Source organism: Dasypus novemcinctus, chromosome 22, assembly GCF_030445035.2.
Source record: "Dasypus novemcinctus isolate mDasNov1 chromosome 22, mDasNov1.1.hap2, whole genome shotgun sequence".
Classification (NCBI taxonomy): Eukaryota; Metazoa; Chordata; class Mammalia; order Cingulata; family Dasypodidae; genus Dasypus; species Dasypus novemcinctus.
The window spans coordinates 62,531,983-62,554,695 of record NC_080694.1 but is presented as its reverse complement, the minus strand read 5'-3'; the positions used below and the strand labels follow the sequence as shown (position 1 = coordinate 62,554,695).

Sequence of the window (22,713 nt, the reverse complement as noted above, 5' to 3'; positions counted from 1 at the left end):
CCGCGCGATCAAGGAAGGCCCTTGCTGTAATGGGAGGCAAGTGGCACTTTAACCCCTGTGGCCCCCCCGCCGAAACGATAACCTCAGGCTCAACACGAGGAAAACATCAGGCAAATTCCCAACTGAGGCCCCTTCCACATACCTGATCAACACTCATCAAAACGGTCAAGATCATCAAAACCGAGGGAACTCTGAGAAACTGTCACGGTCGAGCAGAGACTAAGGAGACGTAATAATTACATGTAATTCGGTATCCTGAGTGAGATCCTGGAACAGAAAAAGGACATTAGGCAAAAACTAAGGAAATCCGAATATATGTATGGACTTTAATTAATAATCATGTATCAGTATTTGTCCTTTAATTGTAACAAATGTACCATGCTAATGCAAAATTTTAATAACAGGAGAAACTGGATGTGAGGTATATGGGAACTCTCTTTACTATCTTCGCAATTACGTAGAAAATATTCCTCACGGGAACAAAGACCAAATGAAAGTATTTCTTCAAAGTGAATTCAGAACTGTGGCTTGCAAAGTGCCCCCACGCCAACTCACTCTTCTTTTAACTGGTGAGCCTCATTCTCAGGCCCAGCGATGGCTGGTTTCCCCTGCACAGCCCAAGGATCTCACCTTGCCAGGGCTGCAGTAACAAAGTAGCACACACTGAAAGGCTTAAAACAATGGAAATGCATCGTCTCAGGGAAGGGGAGACTCCTTCCTGGTCTCTCCTGGGTTCTGGGGGTTTGCTGGCGATCCTGAAGCTCCAGTCTCTGCCTCAGTTGCCACGACGTTCTCCCTGGTGCCCCTCTGCCTGGCTCTCCTCTCCCCTCCAATAAGGACACCAGTCATATTGGATTAGGGATCCCAAGCCAGCCTCACCTCACCTCAGCTAACAACATCTTTAAAGACCCTATTTGCAAATAAGTCCCCATCACAGGACTGGAACCTGAACGTGTCTTTTTGGAGGACACAACTCAACCCATAAAGTAAAGCTCTTCAGTCCTTACACTGAAGCTGGAGAAGGACTTGGAATTAGGAAGGAAAAATCTTTATGCCATGCTGTGCTCAAAGCTATGGCCAGAATTGGAGAGTTTGATTTATGGAGATGGGATACTGGCTTTAAAATGTGAATAAAACAACACCCACACTGGGAAAATTAAGGAAATTGCACGTGTCTGGAAGTTAATTGCAAAAATAAACTCAGAAGGTCAAATAGGAATAAAAACTGGATGTTTGAATTTGGGCTGGGGATAAATATGCTGCTTTGAAGGGGCAAAGAAGGGCACCCGTTTTCATATGTAAGATGCAGGATTGGGCACAGCCTGTGAGCTGGTTGTGTGGGCAGCAATACCATAGAGAAAGAAAAAGAGGAGCTGGGCAGGGGGGATTTGATGGTGGACGGAGACCATAGTTTATGCCTTAGAGGTGTGTGTGCTTTAGGGTCACAAGTGCCTGCTTTGAACTGTGACCATCAGAGAGTTACATGGGTGGGCTCAGGCAGCACAGCGTAATGGGGCAAGCCGTCTTGTTACCTGGGTGACTGAAGGTGGCTCCCTATCAGGGAAGTTGCTGATACCAGGCTGTGAGAATTGGAGTCTTCACGTTCACTCAAAGGCTTTTTATTAATTTCCCAAAACACAAAATGCTGCTGGAAAATTCTTTCCCCTCTGTATTAGTCAGTCAAAGGGATGCTGATGCAAAGCATCAGAATTCTGCTGGGCTTTATAAAGGGTATTTATTTGGGGTAGAAGCTTACAGTCACAAGGCCCTAAAAAGTCCAACTCAAGGTACCATAAGAGGTACTTTCTCACCCAAAGTCATTGGCCGTAGGTTAGAGCAAGATGGCGGGCAAAGCCCGTGAGGGTTCAGCCTTCCTCTTCCTCTTAAGGCCCCGTGGTCCCAGCTCCTTCCTCTCTCAGCTGTAAATTAGTGTAAGGCTTGTCTTTCTCCCCCAGGCTCATTTCTCTCCAGACTCAGCTGTTCTCTCTCCACAAGGCCAGCTGTAAACTATCAGGTGAATGGTTAGTCTCCCTTCTCCAGGCCTTCCCCCTGTCTAATGGAGCCTTCTCTTGTTTCCTTACATGTCTGCTTCTCTGTGTGTTTACATCCCGGGGCTTCAGCATCAAAAACTCCAACTCTATCCTCTGACATGTTGTTTTCTCTGATGTTTTCTCAACATCCTATTGACGTGGCCTAATCAAAGCCCTAGTCATAATTTAATCAAGTAAAAGGTGAAACTTCTTAAATTAATACAATCTAATATGCCCAGAGGAACGGAGGGGGGGCGGGGGGAAGGAGCTGTGGGCCAGATCCACACAGGGGTCAAGGGGGCCCCGGGTTTGAACCTTGGACCTCCCATGTGGTAGGCAGATGCCCTATCCCTCAGGCCAAATCCACTCCCCAGAGGCATTTTTTTTATCTGCAGGTGATAACTGTCTCAAAACTGTATTCTAGCAAAAGGTCTTGCTTCTCCGTGAATATTAAGAGATAAAGTAGAAAAGATCAAAGTTACCTGGTCAAAGCATGCAAGAGCTACCACCGCACTGTGCTCTGAACTGATGGGTTGGAATCATACCTTCATTGAGGTCAGTGAAAGATCTCACTTGTCCCAAAGATTTTACCATAAATGTAAAAGGCTTAGTGCCAATGAACTTCTTCTTTACTTCCCTTTAATCCTAAGCTGCATGGAGAAAAAAATTGAGTTTTTGATCCAAGCTACTTAAATTTACATTCTACCCAAACTGAAATGTTCTTTTTAACCTTCTCATTAGTATAAGGATTCACTTTGGTATATAAAGTGTCCACTATTTTCAAAGAGATAAAAGAAAAGATAAATAATATTGGCTGAGGCCAGAAAATGTAAAAAATAACATGGCAGGTTTGAAAAAAATTAAAAATATCTAAAACTGAAAAATTAAATAGTAAAAATCCAGAATGTAATTAATTGGTCTAAAATCAGACTACACAGATGAAAATAAAGTTAGTGAACTCAGAGATGGCAGAATAAAATTTCTAATTTCAAGGTAGAAAGTAAAAGAATAGACATACCAAACAGAGTACAAAGTAATTAGAAGATAAAGTTAAATAGCCTAACAAACATCTGAAAATTGGAGTCCAAGAAACAGGGGAGAGAACAGGGCAAAAGCAATATTTGAAGATATAAAGGGTGAGAATTTTCCAAATAGATTTTTTAAAAACCAACTCACAGAGGCAAAAAAAAAAAAAAGCTACAAACCACAATAAGAGTAATTTAAAAAAAGAAATCTGAACAGAGGCATGTTATAGTAAAACTGATTTAAAAAATAAATACAAAAAGATAACCTTAAAGACAGAGAAAATAGTATATTACTTTCATAGCAGAAACAAGACTAAGAGTTGACTTCTCAACACAAAGAATTAAAGACAAAAATACAAAAGAATGATAACTTCAGTATGCTAAAAGAAAACAACTCAAATTCTTCAATAAATGAAAATATTAAAAACAAAGGTAGGGAAGCGACAGTGGCTCAATCAGTTGGGCTCCCGTCTACCTTGTGGGAGGCCTTGGGTTCCTGACCCAGGGCCTCCTTCTGCAGGCAGGCTCGCCCGCACGCTGTGCAGAGCCGCCGGCCCTCAAGCGCTGCAGAGAGCCGACTCAGCAAGGTGACCCAAAGAAAAAGGGAGACAAGTAAAAACACAGAAGAGCGAGCAACGAATGGACACAGAAAGGAGACAGCATGCAAAAATCCACAAGGGGGGAAGATAAAAAAATTTTAAAAAAAACAAAGGTAAAACGAGTGAATTCTTCATCAGCAATTATACACATTAAAGAAGCATTAAAGGACAATCTTTAGGGGAAAGAAAAGGACCTCAGCGTCAAGGTTGGAGATGCAGAGAACACGAAGAAAGCCTCTCCACACAGCCTTCTCCAAAGAGCTCCAAGCCATCAGCCTCCATTCTAGGCCCTTAAAACCCAAGGATGATGATAACGCATCACTAGCCCTCGGACACTGCACTGCCCTTGTTGTTGACCTTTGCCCTGCCCACTTACCTGCAAATAATCATTTTAATACATTATCCTCAAGTTTATTATATTATCCCCTCCATTTTCTGCCAGTGTCCTGACTAATACAGACATTATCTACAGTCCTTGCTTTCTGAAACAAGTACTGAGAGTCTCTCATGGAACATTTCATTCAATTGCCCACGTTCAGTATGGCTCTTCACCTACACCTTCATCTGTGCTTGGTGTCCCCAGTCAAGAGCATCTCTGGAACGTTTTGGCAAAAAATTAACCTCCTGTCTTTGACCTCTGTGAGCTGAGGTTGCATGCTTCAATTCCAAAAACTTTTCAAGGATCTGTAATCCTGTAACTTTATAATTGTTGTCTTTTCACCTTACAGACAGGCTACAGCTTCATCCACTTATATATATACAACTTCTTTCTGCCTCCCCAACTTTTGTTGATAACTGTGGTATTCCCCTAAATTCATGTGTCCTCTTCCATATTATAAAGTTTTCTGGGAATCAGTTACCCATCCATGGTCTGTATTTACCAGGGCACATTATGGATCATAAATATAAGTAATGAGTTTCCCTTCTGGTCAAGGCCTTTAAGAAGTGTGGACTCTCTCAAGCCTTAGGGCACAGCAGCCCATAAGCTCTAAGAAGCCTAGGTTCCTGAACAAAAGGACAAAACCTGGTTTCACATTCTTTGCTGACCCAAACATCTCTAATGGATTCTTTCATGAGTAAGGAATAAATTTCAATTGCATCAAGCTACTGAAAATTGTAGAGCAAACAGTGTTTCTTACCATCTGTCATTTTTTCTCATGTCCTTTATTATGGAGTTACACCTCTTTTAATTTCTTTTATTGTTAATTTAGAAGCATCTTAAAAAAGCAAAGATAAAGATCTGGGTTTCACCACCATGTTGTACCAGAAGTCCCTTTGGACAATAATGCTTGAGCAAATGTTTAACTATTGAGTAACATCAAAGTTCTTCTGTCTAAAGAATACATCTTTCTTCTTTCATCAATAAAACCACTGTTTCTTCACTTTTAAAACTCAGATAATGATGCCTACATCACAGATAGAAAAGGAAGGAAAGAAAAATATGCATACTAACCTGCAGTCCCACAGACCATAAACCATCCTAGCCACACTTTTTTGTACCTGTTTCAACCCAACTCCTGAAGGGCATGGGTTGGGCCTGCCATAAAATCAAAGATCATACCTGGTGCTGAATCAGACGTAAGCTTTATTGAAACTTATGAACAGGAGAGAGTCTCCAAAGGTGGCGGCTCAGAGAATGAAGATAGCGCTCCCCAAAGAGGCAGGAAAATGAGGGGCAGTATAAAGGGTCCCCGAACACAGACATTTCACAACAGTTTCTTCTAGGGTCACATGAAGCCCACAGATGGTCTCTAGTGATGTTATGGTAGAAAGCAACTGTACAGTCTGGAGGAAATTAGTCTACACACCATCTGTGCATTCTTTTCCCTCTGGGGAGGGTCATTAATCTTTCATTTATATCTGGGTCAAGCAGGTGGCTATGTGCTGTGGCCTTTGTTTCCTTTAAAGAGGCCGAGCCCAGGCCCTGGCTCCCACAGTCCACCCTGACGTAGCAGCTTAAGCTGACCATACGCCATGCACTGCATCCACACTTCACAGCAACAGTGTAACAGACAGCAGAACAGTAAGAGTCCTCCAGCAAAAGCTAGTAGACCTACAAAGATATGTCGCCAGGGTCAAAAAAGGGAATTAAACCAGTTAGATAGGGAATCAGTAACTAACTTATCAGTGTGCTGTATATGCTCTTTCACATTACTTAAAACTTATGAAATCTTATGGGAGTGACCAGGAATACATACACAACATTGAACATTAATGAATCTCATTCTAAGATGGAAAAGGTCTCCTTTCAAACTTGTTGATGAGTCATTCTCTGCAATGCAACAGAGTGTTCCAACGGTCCAATTTCCAAGGAAGGCCAGTAGCACTGAGGATGGTAAGTCTGCTCAAGCCCAACACTGGGTCCAGTTGTGGGCCTGGGCTCTGTTGAAGCCCCGTGCAGAGGTGTTGGCTGAGGCACTACGGGGGGAAAGAAAGGTGGCGTTTCTGGGGAACAGTAAGGGGCAGATTGTGCTGGTCTCACAGCATACAGGCATCATTCCACTAGTCGATAGGTAGGAGGGTCCTGTGAGGAGCCTTTTAACACTGTATGTTTGCCTCTGAAAATCCCCCACGTTTTCTACAGTGTCACTAAAAACTGGTTTAGGCCTAAGGAGCACCCGCATAGACACACAGAGGACTCAAGCTACTTGCTGTCCTGATTGGCTGCCTTCCTACCTCCACCTGTCTGCTTTTAGGGAACCAATGGGGAAGCCTTTCTGTTTGGAGTTATCCAGGACTTCTTTTGAGCCTAGGACTTTCCAACCGAGCCTTGTGATGAGGGTTTTTGGGGGGCTTTAGTCTGACTAGGTGCCTTCCCTATTTCCTATGCTAACCTACCTTTACTCCCTCCTCAGAGAGTTTACACCGTTATTCCTGGGGTGGGGGGAGCTGAAGGGCGATGGTCAGTCTTCTGTAGCTGCTTCCTGCTGTTTAGAGGCAGCAGTCCCTGCCTGACAGGGTCTGAAACTCTTTGGCTATCTACTGATTTTAAGGGAAGATGGGTCTGGCACCGTGGTTGGAACTGGATAAAATCCCCACATGATTAATACCACATTCTGGAAGGCATTGATTTTGGAAGAAAAAAGCTTAGAAAATGAATTAAGTTTACAAAACTTTTAACATGTTTAATATATTTTGCATACGATTTATAACAGAAAAGATATTATATTCATCAGGTACATAGGTAAAGCACTTAGTGCTAATTAATGCACAACATCCTTTCTGAGCAACGGTTAATATATCTAAGCTCCAGGTTTGTAACATCATATATGTTGTCTCTCCATGGGAGCAGGCCATAATGCCAATTGTATTGGTTTAAGTTCCACTTACATTACCCTGGTAATCACTGCTGCACTTGTATGTTTTTCACATAGCCGGCATGCTGCAGCACCACTGGCCCTTGGAGCGAAGCTCCAGGGTTATACCAGCCTGTGGCATAGCGCCTTTTGTCACTCTGAAACAGATCCAGGCAGGAGGCAATGTCCATTGTAAATCTGCCTATATCGAGCCATCGCCAGCTGCCTCGGGAGTCTGAAACAGCAGAGTACTTTCCATTCACTTAAGGAGCATGTTCGGAGATGTGGTAGATACTTTTATTGTTTTAGGGGTCTTATGACTGACTTAGCCAATAACTCAAATGAAGAGGCACCATGCAGGTTATAGAGGGCCTGCTGGAATGCACAAGAGAGTTTGACAATACTGAAGTTTCCCTTTTTTAATTTTTATACATTTTCTAAATACTCAATGCAGTTTATAACATAGAAAATGAACTTACCTATTTTTAGTACTTTACTTTTTACTTTTACACCTTTACCATGATTACATTAATTAACAGTTATTTTAACAGTACAGGAAAAAACTATATTCTCTATTATTTTATAAAATTCTAAGATTTTCAATGGATTTAGGATTATCTTCTCCCTACTACCACCTTAATATGCAGATTGAGGTGGCCTCTGACAGGTTTTTCTGTTAGGAAGTCACTTTTTGTTATTAATTTAGGTTTCTATTTAATGATGGCTTCCTGGAATTAGCTATTTAAATATTTCAGTTTAGAAAATGCTTTTGCAAACTTTTTATAACAAGTAGTTACTTTTATCTTTAAATAAATTTATTAAATTACAATTGACAACCAATGAAATTTACTTTTAATCATTTAAGCTTTGTTTTATATTCCTTATTTTGTTCTGTGCAAACTAGTCATTTCAATTTAGGACAGATCTATGTTTTATTAAACACCAACTTACAATTCACATTATCTTAAAGATCTAATACATATAGTGTTAATTTGCTTTATTAGTATCCTATAAACCTAGGGAGATTACACCCAAGCTAAATAAAATTGAAACCATTATAGTTTAGGCAAGAAATGTTTTTTCCCTTCCTCTACAGGAGGCTAAAACCTCCTTTCTTCTTTAATAAAATTTTAAAATTGTGAATAATCTTAATAGCATACTGACCACTAGGTTCTGGAAAACATTATAATTGCTTAACTTGCTTTAATCATAATTTGGAAGATCTTTCTATAGCTTTTAAGGATTTTTTCTTTACTTATTTAAATTTGGTAATTGGATTAATTACCCTCATTTTAAGACTGTTAAAAGGCTTGAATTGGGGAATTACAGGGTGAATATGATTCTTAATTCCACAGCCTATGTATTACTATTTTATCACACCTATCTTTTCCATCATAGCTCTCATAAAGACAAAGAGGCCTGCGGGGGCGGGTAAATCGAGGAGCTTAGGAATTACTTTTTCCCTTTCTAACTTTAACTCTTCTTCTAAGCAACGCACAGAAGCCTTTGCCACTTGTTGTCTTGGTAGCTGCCTCCAAAGCTCTTAAGAGGGGCTATGCTATAGCCGCTGCTATCGGATGGTCTCCCTTTTTCTTACTTAAGTGCAGCTGCTCTACTACCTCCTGTAGTACAGCCGGTATACCTGCTGGAGATCTTAAAGTGTCCTCATAATCTCTAGGTGGTCCCCACTCATCCAGGAGGGCAGCCACCCATCCCCACATGGCCAACCTGGGATTTTCCCCACCAACTCTCCTTTTTCTGAGCTCATGCCCTCTACTGCCAGTGGTCCTTCAGTCTCCTGTCTGGCTCACCAATCGTTTTGACCCAACTCCTGAAGGATAGGGTCCACACTGTGGCAAGACCAACAAACACCTGGTGCTGAGTGGGAGAGGCTTTATTGGGACTTACAAACAGGAGAGAGTCTCGAAGGAAATGAAGATAGCAATCCTCAGAGTAATCCCCTTTGTCTCTTAGTCTTGACGGATTGGTTAAGACGATGGACTTAAAGCTGCAGGCTAGACATCTATCTACACTTTTTGCTTTGCTCTAGCTGACATCTTCATTGAGCATCCTCCGTTGCTTCATTCCTTTCTCCCCGTGTTTCCAATTTCAGAGATGTTTGTGTCTGAAACATTAGCATTGACCCAAGGTGTAAGATTGAATCTCAGTGGAAATAAATGAAGAACACGCAAATGAGTGTAAAGAAAAATATTTTCAGAGCTTACTACAGCAAGGGAGTCAGCCACCATCACTTGTGTTTGGCAGCGACTCAAAGGCGGGAGAGGAGTGGGAAAACTTTATATTGGAAAAAAAGTAAGACTTTCCCTTTTCCCCTGATTGGAAGCCGTTGACATAGGAACAATTTTTTTTTAACAGAAGATTCTTGGTTTTTTTAGAAAGTACTTTATTATTTTTCTTCCCTTCCCCTCCCTGCTGCCTGTGTCAATTCGCTGTGTGGTCTTCAGTACCTATTTCTCTCTTTGTCTTCTCTTCTCATCTTTCTTCTCTAGGATTCCCCAGGATTCGATCCTCTGATGTGGAGAGAGGTTTCCTGTTAATTGCACCACCTCATTTCTCAGTCTCTGCTGCACTTTACCTTGATTCTCCCCTTCGTCTCTTTTTTGTTGCAGCATCATCTTGCTGCATGACCCAGTTGTGTGGACACTGGCTCACCAGGCGGGCACTTGGCTGGCCATGTAGGCACTGGCTCCCTGTGCAGGTATGCCCTCTCTTCCTCTTCACCAGGGGGCCCCAGGGATGGAAACTGGGTCCTCCAATATGGTAGGTGGAGTTCCCATCACTGGAGCCATATCCACTTCCTGAAGGACTTTCTTAAATATGGTTATAAAGTCACTTTTTTCACAAAAACTGCATGGAACATACTTTTTAAAAGCTAGTTTTTACACAGCCCTACTGTGTTTTTTACATAGAAATGATTATAGTATCAGTCTCAATTTATCATGCACTTATTACATATATATTCTTCCAAATGCCTTGTGTATGTTAGCCTGTATGACCCTCACAACATACTATTATTGCCTTCATTTTACAAATCTGGAAACTGAGGCCCATAGGAGTTAAATAATTTGACCAAGATCGGCCAGCTCATAAGTGGCAGAGCTGAGCCTGGATCCTGCTTGGGTTTGTGTCTATAGCCAGGGAGCTGAACAGCAGAGGGCTGAGCGGAGGTCAAGGGTGATTTCACTGCTACTGTCCACACTTTGAAATTAATGTCACTGCCTGACAATCTTATTCAGAGTTTGATTTCCATGGATGAGTCTAAGGTGCTGATCTGGGGTGTCCAGTGAGTATTAACTGTTTTGTTAGCCTGGATTTAGGGAATATTATTCCACAAGAAATGAGACTTTTCTTGTCTGAGTGATAATAACAGTGATTTTTATTATAGCTTCACATACATGATTAATTTATAAAGAGCACCACACCCAGTATCTCTTATCAGCCTGAATACTTCAGAGCCTGAGAGCGGGAAAGCTTTGTTAAGCCCTTGGCTGCCAAACCCGGTATATTTCTGGTTTGAGAGTAAAAGCAAAATCCATGTCGAATCCCCCATAGAAAGGCCCTCGGGGAAGTCTGTTGATTCTGGTAAACCGAGTTTATTAAACTTGTTGAGCAAAGGAGGGCCCCATTTTGAGAGCATCTCAGGAGTGTCTCACAGGGGAAATTAGGGAAGGGAACTTATAATTTTGGGGGCCAGGGTTAGCCATAGAATGAATTTAGAGCAAGATGGTTTTAGAGTAGAAATCAGTAAACAAGGTCTGTGGAGAGAGTGATCAGAATTTGTAAACTAAGCTAACCACCTGAACAGTCAGTTATTCATACTGTGGTATTATCTTGAAATATATAAGTGAAGAGGTGTAAACGAAGCCAGAGCTTAAGTAGTTTGTCTTGAAGGTCGTGGTTTGGTACAGTTTATCTGTTTTCTACATCCAAGTGTGACATTCATAAGTTACTGCTGTAACAGTTTCTGTTTTGTTACTTACTCATCTTGGTACAAACCTGGCTGGAAATGAGAGTCAAAACACAGATTGTAAAGAAGTGGGATTGAAGAAAAGAAGATGAAAAGCAGGGCTGTTTGAGAAAAGTTCACAAATTGAGTAGCACCGTCTCTTGCTAGTGTTAAACGCCTCCGTCCCACAGCGTAGAGCCTCCAGGGTGAGGCTGTCTGGTCCCAGCCCACTCTCCAGCACGTTTGGAGACCAAGTACACTTCTCTGGGCTTCACAGTTGACTCGGGAAACAAAGTGTAAACTCAGAGACGCAATACGTTGGTTTCCAACTGGAAGAACTTTGGGACAAAAAGTCCAAGTAGGTGCAGAGAGCAGTGAAAAAAAAAATTAAGGAAGAAAGAAGGGCTAGAAGATGGAAGGGATGGAGCAGAAGAGAAACCAGCAGAGTGCCAAATACAGGCGCGCTTCAACCCCGGGCTGCGGTTACTCTGAGCATCGTCAGGCACAGCAGCAACCCCTGGGCCCTCGCTGCTCTTCTTCCCACCATCTCGGCTCTTCAAATCCGCCCTAGATACTGAAGCCTTCCTTAAAGCCCACCTCCTCCACAAAGGCACTGGATTGTTTCCAGTTTGGGTTATTACAAATAGTACTGCCATAAATACTCTTGTATATGTCTTTCAGTGTACGTAAGTAGGGATTTTTGCTGGGTATATATACTTCCAGGGAGAACTGCAGAGTCATATGTGTTTATGTTCAGCTTTAGTATGTAACGCTAAGTCATTTTCACAAGTAATGGAATCAATTTACCTTCCCCTGTATGAGAGCTCCAGTTGCTCCATATCCATGAAAATAGTTGGTAGTATCTGTTTCTTTTAATTAACAGATGGTTAATTCTACTTGGTAAGTAATGGGATCTAATTGTTTTAATTTTCATTTTTTTTCTGGTAAGTAATAAAGGAGAGCACTTTTTCATATATTTCTTGGTTGCTTTGATATCCTGTTTTGCAAAAGACTTGCTGCTGTTGAAATCTTTTACCTGTTTTTCTACTGGATTGTCTGTCCTTTCCTCAGAATTTTCCTTATTTATAACTATCCATATCTATATATCTATATCTAAATCTATATTCTGGACACAAGTATTTTGTTAGATACATGTAAGGCAAATATCTCCTCCAAGTCAGTGATTTGCCTTTTACTAGCTTAATGATGGCTATTAATGAAAAAAAGTTCCTAAAGTGGTAAAGTCTAATATGTGCAAGTGTCTTTTATTTTGTGGTGACAAAGCTTTTTATGCTTTGTTCAAATTCATGAAGACATTCTTCTAATTTATGTTTCAGAAGCATTATTGCTTTACCCTTCAGCTTAAATATACAGTTTATCTGATTGAGTTTTGAATATGTTGTTAGGTGGGAATGGTGCTTCATTTATTTCCATATGGATATCCAATTAAGCCACTAAAATGTATTGAAAAGAACAGCCTTCCCCTAGTGAGCTGCTATTTGTTTTAAATGAAGTGACTGGGTATGAATGGGCCTGTTTAGGATGTTTCCTTCTCTTCCATTGGCCTATCTGTCCATATGTGAGCCAGTAATACACTGTCTTGATTCCTATGTCTTCATAATAGTTTTGTTTTGCATTTCAAAAGACTCAGTCTTTAATTCATTACAGTCTCTCATACATTCCCAAGTACATTGCTGGGAGCTTCAGATCTTGTTGAAAGCAGCAGAGTTGACACTCCTCACAAGCTCCTGAAACTTGGTGATCCCTCTTCCAGCAAGTCGGTGGCGACTTTTCATCTTCCTCCACACATCTGATCTGCAGCCTGAGGATGCTGCAGTCCTCTGGGGCCCGTCTGGAATTAGCCAGGCCAGCAGGTGCAGCTGAATGGAGCAAGTGCCCATGTCAGTAGCATCATCCCAGGGTTTGATAATGAGGACGGAGGACTTTTTACCTTCTCCTTGGTATATTGCCCATACTCAATTTTCACCTGCAAATGAGAGACACCATATTCTTATTAACCCTCTGTGAGTATTTTAAGTCTTGTCTCCCCAGTCTTCCATGGGCTACGGAAACGCTTCTCTGGTCAGAGCAGCCAGGACTGGAGGTGAAGGAAGCGGTGATCGCCATGAAGGACTGACAGAGCTGTGGGCAGTTGTCCCCTGCAGTCCAGGTCTCCGCCTCTAGAGTCCAGTAGTGACCACAGACAGCATGCCAAAAGACCAAAAAAACTGCAGCAGCGGCAGTAGAAACTGAGGTCATTCGAGTGCAGTGGAGACACGCCCTATTAACTGGAGTGACTTTGGCACCAGTCACATTAAAAGAATAACAAAAGAAAGCCCTGAGGTCCCCAGCTGAGCTCCAGGCAGCTGGCCATGGCAACAGGAGGGAGGCCAGCGGCCCAGCTACAGTTCCTCTGTCTGGGGTTACTCACCCGCTGCTGCAACTGCTGCTGCAGCTGGGGCCCCTACCCTTCCCGCCCCAAATGAGATCCACTTCCCCACCCGCAGGCTTGGCTCCAGCAATGACACCAAGGCCAGTAGCCCTCGCATATCCCCGGCAACCACCCTCGGGAAAGCGAGTGATGGAGTCCCGGTGGCAACAGCGCCCGTGGTAAATCGCCTGGCCATGCCCGTGACCTTGGCAGGCCAGCAGGCCGGTGCTCGGACTGCCGCAGTGGAGCAGCTGCGGGAGCGGCTGGAGCCAGGGCAGCCAGCTGAGAAGAAGGCGCCAGGGCTGTCCGAGGAGGGGCAGGGCCTGGTGCAGCCCGCCTTCCAGCGCAACTTCCTCAGCACGGCAGGGCAGCTGCCCGTGAAGATCAACATCAATGGCAGGGAAGTCAGACCAGAGGCCTCGGCTGCAGCCCTGAACTTGACCGCCAGCGGCACTGGCAGCATTAACACGTCTGTGGACATCGCCGGCACCACCTGGGCAGGAGTGCTGTTTCCCCAGAAACTTGTGCCCACCTCCCGGCAAGAACTGCCCCCAGAGCGTCCGCAGCAGCGCCGGCAGCAGCAGCAGCTCTCCCTGCTCGCCAAGTCCCGCGTCATCCCGGGGCACCCCCAGTGCACAGCCCTCCACCGGCTGGTCACCTCGGACAGGCAAGACCCACCTCCCCACTCCCCACTCTCGCGTGGAGAGTGGAAGTTAATGCACAGAACTGGCCTTTTCTGCACAGCCCCGGTCAAACACCATTTGGCTAAACTTGGAGCGTTGGGACGTGTCCACCTGCCCAGGCTCCATCCAGGTCCTGCTGTATCTGGGAACAGGGAGGGGCTGGAGGGACAAGACAGGACAGTGTTGTCCCATCAGGGGTTGTCCTGGAGAACTGGGCCTGGGTCTGCAGGAGGCCAGTGTGCTCCAGGGTTCCCAGGCCCCCTCCCATCCTGGAGCAGTGTATCGACAACCTGCAAGCCGACACGAGGCCACCCACGACCCCGTCCCCTTCCCCTGCATTCTGCCAGGAGCCCAGGGTCGCTGGTCCCCTCATCACTCCCTGAATTTTCAGCTCCCAGCCTGCCTTTGGTTCCTGGGGTGTGAGGCCCTCAATTCAAGTGTCGACTCAGCCCTCGGGGCCCCTTTGGTTCCTGGGGTGTGAGGCCCTCAATTCAAGTGTCGACTCAGCCACTAGAAGCCCTCTCCCTCTTCTAGTGGTGCCAAGAGAGGGCGCGTGAGGTCAGCGTTAAGGCCCTGGGGCCTCCTGGGCACTTGCCGGGGTAGGAAGAGCCTGCGGGTGCGCCGGCCTCGGCCCCGCCTTTACCCCGACCAGTTTCGGAACCTGCCAAACCTCACGCCCCGCGCTCACGCCTTTGGCCAGCCCTCCCGGGCACAGCCCACTCGTCCCCTGGGCGACCCTTCTCGCCGGGCCATCTCGGCCCCCGCCTCCCCTAAACCTGCCGGTGTCAGTCCCTGAAAGAGCTCAGATTTCCAATTGTTGAGATTTGATTCTTCAGGAAGTATGTGTATCTTTGAACTCCTTTTTATATGTTTTTTTCTGACTTTTTTTCAAAAAGATTTTTATTATTGTTGTAGCACCAAAGAAATTAAGAGCAGATCATCCCCAAAGGCGGAAAGAAAAAAAAAAAAAAGAGCATAACGTTTGAGAACAAAAACAAACTAACAAAAAACCCACCCCCCCCCAAAAAAAAAACAATAATAAAAGACAGCCCGAGGGTACCATTTGAGAACAGTGAGCGCCAGGGACACTGAACCCCGGTCTCGGGCCTGGCGGGCTCAGGGGCCACCGCGGTGACGAGGAGAGATGGTCGTCTGTGGCTGGTTATTTTTGGGGGAGAGGGGCCAGGTCCTCCTTAACCGGTTATTCGAGGCCGGATCAACCAAGCGCCGCGCACCCCTGCCCGGCCCCTCGGTTCCGTCCGCCCCGGCCTTGGAGCCGGGATCCTGCTTCTCTCGACCGGGTGGCGTCGGGTTTTGGGGTGTGTTTGTCGTACTGATCTGCAAGCACCAAATCCGGCTTCGAGTCCGGCAAACCGAAGCAGCTGAGCCACCGATGTCACGGAACGTCTCTGTGAATTGGCCCACGCGCCCCCGAAATGTGGCGCTTGGCGGTGGGCCAGGAAGACGCTGCGGAGTCAGAGGACACGGTTTAAGCGGGAAAACGACCGGGGCTCTACTAAGTAGGGCAACTCTAATTTTAAAAGAGAGTGTGGTTAAGCCCCCAATTTTCTTTCCCCGCTTAGGGTTCAAAGGTCATTTATCCAGGTTGGTAGGCAAGGCCGTAGTCGGCAGGATTCGAACCTGCGCGGGGAGACCCCAATGAATTTCTAGTCCATCGCCTTAACCACTCGGCCACGACTACTGCACCTGCCTAGCCCTCTTAGGATTTTTTTAGTCTTTTATCTTTTTTTTTTTTTTTTTTGGTCCTATACATAAAAAAGCAGGAGTCAGCTGTGTGAACTGAACAAAAACCCTCAAGTAAAATAAGGATTTGGAAAGAAAAGAAAGAAAGGAAGGGAGGACAACCTCTCCTGCAGATCACGTTTCAAAGAAACTTCTGGTCAATTCATTAATTTCTTGTACTTATATGTACTTTACTGTCCATAAGGCTGTTAAAAACATAGCAGATATCTGAATTGCCTGGTCGATCTGTTAAATAAAACACATTGCCAAATCCCAGCGAAAGTTCCTGATTCAGTATATCTGGGGTGAGACATGAGAACTTACATTTCTAACAAGTTCTTAGATGCTGCTGGTCTGGGGACCACACTCCAAGAACTGTTGTCCTGGAGTACCCCAGACCTCCTAGATGTGAGTTAGGAAAACAACTGATATCTTGGCTTTGCACTCCTCTGCAAAAAAATCCCAACATATCCATGACAATTGTCAGTGGAAAACAGCGGACCAGAAGACGTCTCTTTTCTGTGCCCCAACACTCTGAAGCGAAGCTGAAATCACACGGTTAACCCTAATGGCAAAGAAGTTAGGGAAATGTAGTAATAGTTTTAAATTCCCAGTCTGTCTAGGACAGGAAGGCTCACTTAAAGGAGATGAAATAAACGGTTACTGCCTATCTTCTATATCTTTTGTAGGTTCTGAAGCTGAAATGCTCTGCAAAACATGCAGGGCCTTCCCAGAGGATATTAAAAATAATGTGTCACAATAGGCTTTATGGCCTGCTCCCGTGGAGAGACAACATGCATGGTGTTGCAAACCTGGAGCTGAGATCTATTAACGCAACTCAAAGAGGAACTTGCGCATTGATTGGTTTTAAGTACTGTACCTATATGCCTGATAAATATGATACTATCTTTTCTATTCTAGATCATATGCAGATTTTTACATGTTAAAAGTCTTGGTACACTTAATTCATTTTCTAAATTGTTAATGAACATGCCTATAAGATAAATGAATGGGTCTCTTAAGTACTGTCTTTATTTTGCTTGCCATGTGCTTGTCTTGTTGTTGCCTATACTGTCTGTGAGTTTATATCTGGGGCAGTGCCTCTCCATACCTCTCCTAGTTGTCTTAGGCATAACCACTGCTGTAGGAACTGGGGTTGGCAGTTTATACCAAACCCAGCAGATCTACCACAATCTCTCCACAGAGCTAACCAACTGCATAAAAGAAGTCAAGGAAGAATGCTGTTTCCCATCAACTCTGGGAGGATGCTGCCTCTGAAGGCACCTGCCCTTTCTCACTCTTGGGGTCCAGTATGTCATGGTGGGTCCCATTTTTGGGCCCACTTACCACCATCCTCTTTATCCTTTTAAGTAGGACCATGTATCTTAAATTCTAACTAAGTTTATTTCTTGCAGCATCAATGCCTTCCAGAACAAGGTATTAGCCAGGAGGGGATTTCATCCAGTTCCAACCATGGTGCTGGACCCGTCTTCCCTCAACCATAACAGAATAGCCAGAGGGTTTTACACTCTGTTGGGCGGGTCCTGCTCCCCCTCCCCAGCAGGAAGCAGTGACAGAAGAGGGACCACTGCCCTTCAGCTCCCCCTTAAGAATAAGGGTGTAAATTCTCTGAAGGGGAGTTGAGGCAGGTTAGTATAGGGAAAGAGGGAAGGCGGCTGAGACCTGGCAGAGGACATGGCCAGCAGAGAACACGGCCGGCAGACAAAGTGGCCCTGAGACCCCGCCTGGAGACCTCCTGAAGGGAAGGCTGCTACAAAAGAACAAAGCTGGGAAGATCCCCTGAGACTCGGGCCTTGAGGTCCCATTTGGAACTTTTCCTGGGGTCAAAGAGGAGCCCCAGATAACCCCGAACAGCCTCCTCATTGGGCCCCCGAGAGCTGACAGGCAGGGATTGTGAGGCAAACGGTCAGAACAGCAAACAGCTGCCCCCTCCCCCCACGTTAGGAAGGAAGAGGAGTAAAAGTCTTAAAAGGCCTAACCTGTGGCCCCACGCATGCCTCACCCTGCAGCATGCCTGCAAGCTATGTCTCAGATTGTGTACTGTTTTTTTGTTTGTTTCTTAATGAACTCTTTACTCCCTTGCCTAAAAAAAGAAAAATCTTGTCAGTATCTCACTGAAGGGAAACTGATGAACTCTCCAGCGTTAGTGATCAGCTTATCAGCCATTGGTCCAGAGACTACCCAGATGTCACCATCCCATCCCAAGCTGATTTATTGCCTGTAGTCTTTTTCCTATTGATTTTAAGAAGCTCTTTACATATTCTAGATGAGCCCTTTGTTAGATAATGTATTACACATATTTTCTACTCTGTAGCTTGCTTTTTCACATTCTTAATTATATCTTTGGATATATTGAAGTTGCTAAACTTAAAGAAGTCTAATTTATCAATCTTTTCTTTTACAGTAATGCTTTTTGTGTCTTGTTAAACAGGAAATCTTTTCCAACCCAAAGTTCTTGAAGCTATTCTCCAGTTTACTTCTATAACTTTTATTGTTTTCCTTCAATATTCAGGTTTTTAATCCCTCTTGAATTCATTTTGAGAATAGTTTAAGGAAGGGGTCAATGTACACAATATTTTCCTTTGTATAGTCAATTGACACAGCACTCCCAAAGCTCTATTAATTTCCCCATAGAAGAGTAGTGACACCTTTATGTGGTTTTGTATTGGCATATCTATTCTGGTCCATTGATCTATTTGCTCTCTTTGTGCCAAGTATATCTTTAGAATCAGTCTTGTCATGCGGTAGTGAAAGTACTCCCAGTTTGTTCATCCTCTGCAAGATTTCCTTGCACATACATTTTGGAAAGAGTGTGCCAATTCTACCAAAATCCTCTTTGAGTTTTTTATTTGAATTAAATTGAATCTGAGTATTATAATCAATGAAGATGGGATACCCATTCATTCCTTAATATTTTTTTTTATTTCTCTGCACAATGACTTGGAACTAGTAGTGAAACATTCTTGATTACATTTATTAGCAGGTTATTACTGGTTTTCTTGTTATTGTAAATGGCATTTAAATTTTTATAATTTTTTATCTAATATTTGTTGCCGGTATATATGAATACAATGTATGTTTGGATACTTGTTTTTATACCCAGCAAACTTGTTAATTTCACTAACTAATTCTAATAATTTGTAGTTTAGGGAACTTTTAAAAGTGTATAATTGTGCCATTTGAGAATTATGACAGTCCCATTTCTTCATTCCAATCTTAAATCTTTTAGTTCTTTGTCTTATTGAAAGGACTAGGACCCTCCCCACCCCCCCCCCACCCCCGATACAGGGTTAAATAGAAATGATGGCAGTTGTCATGTTTGCTTTGATCCCAACGTTTGGGAAAAGTGTTAAATATTTGCCATTAATTAGGATGTTGGCTGTATGATTTTGTGTATCTACATTATGGGGTCAAGAAAGCTCCCTTTTTATCCTAGGCTGTTGAAAATTTTTGATAAGAATGGTGTTGAATTTTGTTACATGCAGTCCTTGTATCTACAATATGATACTTTTTTTTTTTCTCACATTTTGTGGTAAATCTAAATGGACCGGTTTTTTAAAAACGTATATTGTATATGTCAGCATATATTGACCATGAAACCAGTTTCCATGCTAATTCGCTTATTCCAAATTTCAGAATTTTTATTTTTCTTTAGCCTCAAGAATGTCACTTAGCACGTCTTGTAATACACATCTACTAATAGGGAATTCTCTCAGTTTTTGTTTGACTCAAAACCATATCTATTTTACCTTAATTTTTCTTCCCTTCTAAATTCAGGTATAATTTATATATAGTAGAGGGCACAAATCTCAATTATACAGTTGATGAATTTTTCCTGTGTATATATCTGTGTAAAAACCCCAAAATCAAGATATAGAATATTTTCAACCATACAGAAGCTCTCTCATCTCATCCCAGTCAATATATGTCACCTATCCCAGGATATTTGCTCTCCTGATTTCTGTCACCATAAGTTAGTTGTGATGTTTTGTACTTCCTATATATGGAAATATAAAATATGTACTTGTCTGTATCAAGGTTCTTTTGCTCAACATTATTTATTCATGTTATTATGTGTACCATTTATCATGACTATATATTATTTTACAGAATATATACATCACAATTTACCCTTCCAATCTACTGCTGATGAATATTTAAGTGATTTCAAATTTTGACTATCAAGATAAGATTGCAACAAACATTCTTGTACAAGTATTATTTATGTTGGTGATAAACCTAGTAGTAAAATTCCTGGATCATAGGGAATATTATGTTTACCTTTTGAGAAGCATTTTTTCAAATCAGTTATACCAATTTATAATCCTACAACAATGTGGAAAGTTCTTACCAACAATTGGTATTGTTAGACTTTTAAAATTTAGCCATTCTGGTAGTAATGTAGTGCTATCCAGTTTTGGTTTTAATTTGCATTCTTCTGATGACTAATGATGTTTAGTGCCCTTTCATATGCTTATTGACCATACTGGAATTTGTGTTGGAAAGCGCCTGCCATCTCTTTTGCACATTTTCAAATTAGGTTGTCTATCTTATCCTTGTTGATTTGTGGGAGTTCTTTATATATCCAGATATGTATCTATTGAAGGTTATATATGTTAGAAATACCTTCTATGGCTGGTTTAATGGTGTCTTTTGCAGCCAAAATGTCCTTAATTTAAAAATAAGCCCAATTCATCAACCTCTTCAATTATGATTGATACTTTCATGGCCTATTTGAGAAATCTTTATCTGTCCCAAATTCATGAAGTTATTCTCCTATATTTTCTTCTAGAGAATTTAGTGTTTTTTTCACATTAAAGTATATCTTAAAATAATTTTGATTATAATGTGTAGTAGGAGTCAAGGTTCATTTTACTCTATATGTATATAAAATGTTCCAGCATCATTTATTGAAAGGACTCTTTTTCTCAACTACAATTGACCTAGGACCTATTTTGTAAATTGTTAATGGTAGCATAAGTGTTCAAGCTTAGTTTATCTTCCTCAGTATTGCCTTGGCTTTTCAAGTTCTTTGGCATTTCCAAAAATATTTTAGAACCAATTAATTTCCACAAAATAATTGCTGGGATCTTGATTGGTATTTCATTGAATCTATTAATCAATGATTCTAACACTGATCACTAACATTATTGAGTCATTCAAAATAGAAATATGGTATTTAGCTTCATTTATTTAAGTTTTTTAAAATCTTTACAATAATGTTTTATAGTTTTTACCTTAAATTTCTTGCACATTTTTGTTAGGTATACTCCCAGTTAGTTAATGCCTGTGATGCAACTGAAAATGAAATTTTTTAATTTCATTTTCACTTGCTTTTTACTAGGCTATGGTAACAAATTTAGTATATTGTGTATTGACCAGGAAGCTAGCATCCATGCTAAAAGAACTTGTTCCAATAGCTTTTAGATTCTTCTTAGTGTTGTACATTCATAATCAAATTATATTCAAATAATGGCCTTACTTATCTCTCAGTGTTAATACCATTTCTTTTTCTTGTTTTATTGCACTAGCTATTAGTCCCAGCACAGTGTTGAATAGAAGAGGTGATGGTGGACATCTTTATCATGTTTCCAAACTCAGGGAGAAAGCAGTTACTATTTTACAGTTGAGTATAATGTTCTCATGTTTGTTTTGTAGTTTACCTTTATTAGAAAGATAAGTTCCCTTCTTTTCCTCATTTTCAGGTTTTCATCATAAATTTCGTGTTGAATTTTATCAAATGTTCTCTGTGTAAACCCAGATGATCACTTGGGTTTTGTTCTTATTCTGTTTATGTGGTAAATTATTTTTTAAAATATTAACCAATTGGCTTAGTTTGCCAAAAGCAAAGTACCAGAAATGGGAAATTTATTTGGGGAAAAGTTTATGGTTCTGAGGTTGTGAAATGTACAAATCAAGGCACCATCAGAGTTGCTTTCTCACCAAAGTCAGCTATGTTGATCCTGGCGTGTTGCCAGATGATAAAGCAAGATGGTGGTGATCTCGGCCAAGGTCCTGACTTCCCCTCCAGAGTCTACCTCCTCCTAGAGTTCAGCTGTGGGCAACCAGGCATAGCACTTGTCTCTTTCCAGGCCTCCTCTACCTGTCTCTGCTACTTGGCTTTCTTCCTGAATTCAGCTGCAAGCTATCAGGCATAATATTCATCTCTCCCTGGACCTCTGCTCTTCCAGCCTCTCAGGGGATTCTCTCCTTGAAGCTCAGCTGTAGGTGAAACTGGAGTCCTTTCTCTCACATGGCAGGATAAAATATGGCAACTCCCTTTTCCTGTCTGTCTCCATTTATATCAGACTCAGCTGTAGTGCAGAGATTCAACCTGAGTCATGTCTCCTAACATAGTCCACTTGAAACGGTCTCACACCCACAGGAATGGATTATTTCACAAACATAATCTTTATCTTTTGAGGATTCATAATATAATTTCAAACTGCCATTCCTAGAATAAATGCCACTTAGTCATGTTTTATCTATTTTTTAAATATGTTTGAATTAATCTACTAATATTTTGATTAAGAGTTTGAGTCTATATTTATGAGATTTCAGCCTGTAATGTTCCATTCTCATAATTTTTTTTCAGGATTTGGTATAAGAGTTATGTTGGCTTCATAAAATGAGTTGAATAATGTTCTCTTTTGTTCTATTATTTGAAAGAGTTTGTATAAAATTGATATTATTTATCTTGTATTTGTATGGAAGAATTCACAAATGAACCTCCTTGGTCTGGAGGTTGATGTGCATATCTGTTTTTAATTACAGATTTAATTTCTTTAATAGACAGGACAATTCAAATTTCCTGTTGCTTTTTATATCAGTTGTGGTATATTATGTTTTTCAAGGAATGCATACATTTCATCTAATGTTTCACATATATTGACATAAGGGTATTTATAATATATTTTC

At 42.0% G+C, this 22,713-nt stretch overlaps 1 non-coding gene across 1 annotated transcript; it reads right to left on the bottom strand.

The window, feature by feature from the left end:
- Positions 1-15,651: 15,651 nt before the first annotated feature.
- On the bottom strand, positions 15,652-15,733 carry TRNAS-AGA (transfer RNA serine (anticodon AGA)). Its single transcript has one exon. It is a non-coding gene; the product is annotated as a tRNA-Ser (tRNA).
- Positions 15,734-22,713: the final 6,980 nt, after the last annotated feature.